Source organism: Arachis hypogaea, chromosome 7 (genome assembly GCF_003086295.3).
Source record: "Arachis hypogaea cultivar Tifrunner chromosome 7, arahy.Tifrunner.gnm2.J5K5, whole genome shotgun sequence".
NCBI classification, from domain to species: Eukaryota; Viridiplantae; Streptophyta; class Magnoliopsida; order Fabales; family Fabaceae; genus Arachis; species Arachis hypogaea.
In genome coordinates, this window is record NC_092042.1 from 2,006,341 (window position 1) to 2,012,489 (window position 6,149).

The 6,149-nt window shown below is 34.3% G+C and overlaps 1 pseudogene; it reads left to right on the forward strand.

Annotated features, from left to right (window-relative positions):
- Window positions 1-1,714: 1,714 nt before the first annotated feature.
- Window positions 1,715-3,311, forward strand: LOC114924294 (receptor-like protein 43; annotated as a pseudogene).
- The last annotated feature ends 2,838 nt before the right edge of the window (window positions 3,312-6,149 follow it).

A 6,149-nucleotide genomic window follows, 5' to 3' on the forward strand; every position in this document is an offset into this window, starting at 1 on the left:
GGTTCGGGTAGATAGTTGTGATTCCAATTTGGCTATAAATACATAGATGATAGATCTTGATTTATGATCTGAGTCATATAAAACCATAAAGGAATAATCAATAATGATGTTGGTGGTTGTTAGAGTGGTGGTGTGTGTGCACATATTTATGCTGTTTCACTTTGCATGTTTGGCTTCTCATTCATGCCATTCAGAGGAGAGCTCTGCATTGCTTCACTTCAAAACCCAACTCATTACTAACACTACCTTTAATAAGGATAAATATTATTATGCTAATCCCTGCCCCTATGTTTATCCAAAGATGAGGACGTGGGAGAATGGGACAGATTGTTGTTCATGGATGGGTGTCACGTGTGATTCTGTGTCTGGTCACGTGATTGGCCTCGATCTAAGTTGCAGTGCACTTGTAGGTATAATCCATCCTAACAGTACACTTTTCCATCTTACTCATCTCCAAACACTCAACCTTGCTCACAATTATTTCTATAATTCTCAATTGCCATCTCTGTTTGGTGGGTTTATGAGTCTTACACACTTGAATTTATCTGATTGTGAATTCAAAGGTGAAATTCCTTCCCAAATCTCACACCTTTCCAAATTACAATCACTTGATCTCTCTTCGAATTATGGTTTAAAGTGGAAAGAAACCACTTGGAAGAGGTTGCTGCAAAACACAACATGTTTAAGAGAGATTGTATTGGATCAAACATATATGAGTTTAATTGGTCCAACACCAAATCCTTTGTCTTTGATCGCCAACTTGTCTTCCACTTTGGTTACTCTCAGTCTTTCATATACTCGAATAAGGGGTTCATTGACAAGTGACATATTCTGTTTACCCAATCTTCAACAGCTCATTCTATCAGAGAATGAATTGTCAGTCCATCTTTCCGAGTTGAGTTGTATCGCTTCTCTTAGTATGTTGGATCTTTCAGGTTGTGGTATCCAAGGGCCTATCTCTTCATCATTCTCTAATCTAACATACCTCACTTCCTTGAATTTGATGGGAAATCAACTCAACAGTTCAATCCCGTCATCACTTTTAAACCTTCAGCGTCTCACTCACCTCGATCTTTCAATGAATGAGCTTAGTGGTCAAATTCCAAATGTGTTTGATAGGCTAACCAACTTGCAAACTCTCTTTCTTAATAATAATAATTTCCAAGGGAAGTTGCCATCTTCATTGTTTACCTTAACTCAACTCTCTCAATTAGATTGTTCTTCTAATCAAATTGAAGGGCCACTACCCAAACAAGTAGCCTTTTCAAATCTCATTGAATTATTCCTAGAAGACAACTTATTAAATGGGACAATTCCGGCATCAATTTTATCCCTCAAGTCTTTGAGAGTTTTGGAGTTATCAAATAATCGATTCATAGGGCACATAAGCAGTGAAATCACATCTTATTCCTTAGAATATCTATTCCTGTGTGGCAATAAGCTTCAAGAAAAAATTCTAGAATCAATTTTTCATTTTGTAAATCTTACATTTTTGTGCTTGTCCTCAGACAATTGGAGTGGTACTGTTCACTTTCAACTCTTTTCTAAGCTCCAAAAATTGGAGTATCTTTCTCTTTCAGGTTGCAATTCATTATTGCTAGAATCTGAAACAAGTATGAATTACACTTTTTTGAATTTGTATGCACTACAGTTATTTTCTAACAATATCATTGGTTGGTCAAAGTTCTCAGGAAATTTTCCACAATTGGAATTTCTTGAATAGTCCAATAATAAACTTGAAGGAAAGGTACCCAAATGGATACATGATATACCCTCATTATTTCATTTGAAACTCTCACACAACATGTTCACATCAATAGGTCATCAATTCCCATGGTATCAATTTCAATACCTTGATCTTAGCTTCAACTTGATGGATGATGACATTTCTTCCTTCTTTTGTAATGCATCCTTTTTGAAAGTTATCAACTTGTCCCACAACAGATTCACAGGAACATTTCCACAGTGCCTTGCCAATTGCTCATACCTTACGGATTTGGATCTACAAATGAATAACCTTCATGACACTTTGCCAGATATTTTTAAGCATCTTGATCAACTTGAAACACTGAATCTCAATGGCAACCAGTTCAAAGGTTTATTGCCGAAATCTTTGTCCAATTCCATAAATCTTGTGGATTTAGATCTCGGTAATAATCAATTTGAAGATACATTTCCCAATTGGCTCCAAAATTTATCAACTTTGGAAATACTGGTCTTACGAGGCAATAAGTTGTGGTCCCATTGCCAATTTGAAATCTGAAAATATATTTCCAATTTTGATTATTTTTGACATATCATGTAATAACTTAAGCGGCTCATTACCAAAAGCATACATACAAAATTTTCAAGCCATGAAAATTGTGGGTGATGAAGTGCAACGCAGATTGGGAGATTATATTGACACTAGTGCTGGAGTTATAGTGGGCAACATTCTTCCAGAATATGATAATTCCGTAATTGCAACAGTGAAGGGAACCAATACCCCTTTTGCCAAAATTCCAACAACCTTTGTAAATATAGATTTGTCAGAGAACAAATTTGAAGGAGAGATTCCAGATGATTTTGGGGAGCTTCATGGACTCATAGGCCTCAATCTTTCTCATAACAGACTTGTTGGTAATATTCCACACTCTTTGGGAAATTTGACAAATCTTGAATCATTGGATCTTTCCTCAAATATGCTTACTGGGGATATTCCTACTGAATTGGCAAATCTGAACTTTCTTGAAGTCTTGAATCTTTCCCAAAACCAGTTGGTGGGACCAATACCCAGAGGAAAACAGTTTGATACATTTTCAAACAATTCCTATGAGGGAAACATGGGGCTATGTGGATTGCCATTGTCAGTTCAATGCAACAACAATGTCCCCTTGCAACAATATCCACCTTCTTCTGAGGCTGAAGACAAATTTGGGTTTGGTTGGAAACCAGTGGCAATAGGATATGCATGTGGAATGGTGCTTGGAATTGGCTTGGGATTTTGTGTTTTCTCAATTGGAAAGCCTCAATGGCTTGTGATCATGTTTGGAGGCAAAAGAATCAAAAGGAGGAGGCGTGGAAATCGGCGTGCAAGAACAACTTAATGGCCACAACTTCTTCTTCTTGGGGCCACTCTCAAGTTCATTGTTGCATGGGAAATTTGTTTCAGATGTTGGTTATTGCTGTTGTGTCTTTTTATATTTTTTTATTTTGTGATTGTAATTTTCCTTTTTTTTTAATAATTTCTGCAGGTCTTGTCTTATAATTTATAAGTGTGTTGCTACATATATATGATGATGTTGCAAGTAAATTATGTTTTTAAAGTAGTATACAATTGTCTCCCCTATATATTATATTTTCTGTTTTCATGCAAGTTCAACAACACAACACGTTAGTTTCCACCTCTCTCACTTAATTCTACCGTTTAATTTAGTGTCCGAACTCCTAAAGAAGCACACACTTGTCAATATCTTTACTAATCTCTTTATTTAATACAAACTATGCCATCAGCTGAAAGCAGAGAAGTTAATTGCTATACAAAGAGAATAAGAGATGTTAGTATATTATAGAGATGAGAAGTTGATGAAGAAAAATGGAAAGTAAGAAGCAGTTTTGGCAGTAAAGCTGGATTCTAACTTAATGTATTTGGTCGAGAGAAAGGGAAAGCATAAGACATATCAATATCACACACTTGCGTGCATTTGTGAAACATAACAGAATATATACTCTTGTGCTTCTAGTTGCATAAAGCTGCATTTCTGCTTGTAGTTGTTAATTAATTATATTGTTAAGCAAGAGTTATATCATACCATCAATTCACCACAGCAAATACGTTCTTGTTACAAAGTCTTCAAATGTACAATTTTTCCAACCCTTTCCTCAATGCATGCTTGACTAAGAGGATGAGGGAGATAATGTAAATAATAAAGTAATATAAGTATTATTTATAATAATATAAGTATTATTTAATCTTAATCTATATTGACACATAACAATAATAATATAAAAAAAATCACAATTTTATTTTGTTCGATCTGAAAAATATTTTCAATTTAAATTTCTTATTAACATAATTAAATACAGTAGTGGATAATTACTCCAGTTGTTTCTCACCATTTGACTCATTCAAAGGCTAATGAAATGAAATTATTTTCTAACCCATGCATGAAGTTATTTTCATTCATTGCGTGGAACTCTCCATGTGGTGTTCCTTTTGTCTTGGACGTCCTTTTTCTTACGCCATTAATTTCACGATTGAAGCATATCATGAGTGCTCATCCAAGCTTATCCAGAACTTGCATTATTGTTAATTACCACAAATCTTAATTAGTTACATCCATGACCAGGGAATGGGGAAGACTTGGGATTACGTTGATGAAGGGCTGGAATAAAATGTTCGTTTTGAATATTCTTTGACATATATTGATTGTCATGATATATATGCATTTCTATTTTATTAATTAATGACTGAAAATGGCAGAAATGGCTATATTTAATATTTTACCTACATAATAATGGTTTCATTCTTTATTTTTACTGGAATGTATGTGAACTAAAATCTTTCTTTGTATAAGTATAAATATATAAAATTATAAATTCAACTTTGAAAATAAATGAAAAATAATTTATATGGATTTCAAAAATTTTATATGCAGGGGTTGCTTAATTATTTTATGAATAATGGACGAAATGGTTCTATGTTGGAATAATTGATTTTCAATAACCCAGATCATCCATATTGAATCACCAAAAATATAACATAATACGGAAGCGTACTTGAATTCATAAACATGAATCATACGATCGGAAGAATTTGGATCTTGTGGTTCTTTCGATCTTCCTCAACCAAAGCCTTCTGTATTCCTAGGAGGCTGAACTGCAACTCTTTTGATGGGGAAAGAGTAACAAAGGCGGCTTTGGTATATTGGGGACCGAAACCTATTTATATTTGAGCATGGCACCCATTAAACCCTTAAGCCCAAATAAAATAGTATCTAAAGCCCAAAAGATAATATATCTAAAATCCAAAAAGATAATTATCTAAGGAACAAAAGATAATATCCGGTTTTATTCTCATTCAATTCCAAATCAAAAGTAATAATGACTTATTCAATTAGCATTTATAACAATAAATGAGATCATCATTATATAAGTCATTTAATTTGAAATAGCATCATTTGTGATTATAATTGATATATGTATTGCCCACAAATAAGTTAGGAAATTAAATAATTTCCTAACAATCTCCCACTTGGGCTATACATATATTCTTTCTTGACATAATCACATTTTATAAACTTTATGCGCGCATTTGAATGCTATTTCTTTCATTACTTTAACAATCTGGTCCGTCTCATACATTAGATATGGAACTACCGCAGCTTTTATCACATTAAATGCCGTGACTAAACCACGCCAATCACCATCCTAATATACTTATCGACATAGATCAAATTTGGATGAGTAATATGGAAATTACATGCCAAGTGATCTCATGCATGTCTATTTCCAGCTGGTCCAACTTTATTGAGATCAAACACAATACAAATATTGCAAAATGAACATTTCATATAACATGAAATAAACCATCAACTTAATTCTGCAGAAAATAACTCAATATCTGTCATAGGACATATAGCATAAAATAAACTCCCACTAAACCAAGGCATCACAAATGTTGACACCCATCCGAGCAGTGTGCTCATGAAAGACTTTAGGGATCAATCCCTTGGTTAATGGGTCCGCTAGCATATACTCTGTTCCTATATGTTCTATGGAAATCTGTTTTTCTTGAATTTTCTCCTTGACAACTAAGAACTTGATGTCTATATGCTTCGATTTTGTCAAGCTCTTATTATTGTTGGAGTATAATACTGCTGACTTGTTGTCACAGAATATCTTTAATGGCTTTTCAATGTCATCTACTATACGAAGCTCAGTGACAAAGTTTCGCAACCATATGCCATGTTTGGATGCCTCAAAGCAAGCAACATATTCTGCCTCCATTGTTGAGGAAGCTACAAGAGTCTGTTTGTTAGACTTCCATGCAATAGCTCCTCCAGCCAAAGTGAAGATACAGCCTGAAGTAGAGCGTCTACTATCTTGGCATCCCGCAAAATCGGAATCAGAATACCCAATGATCTCCAAATTTTCTGATCTCCGATAAG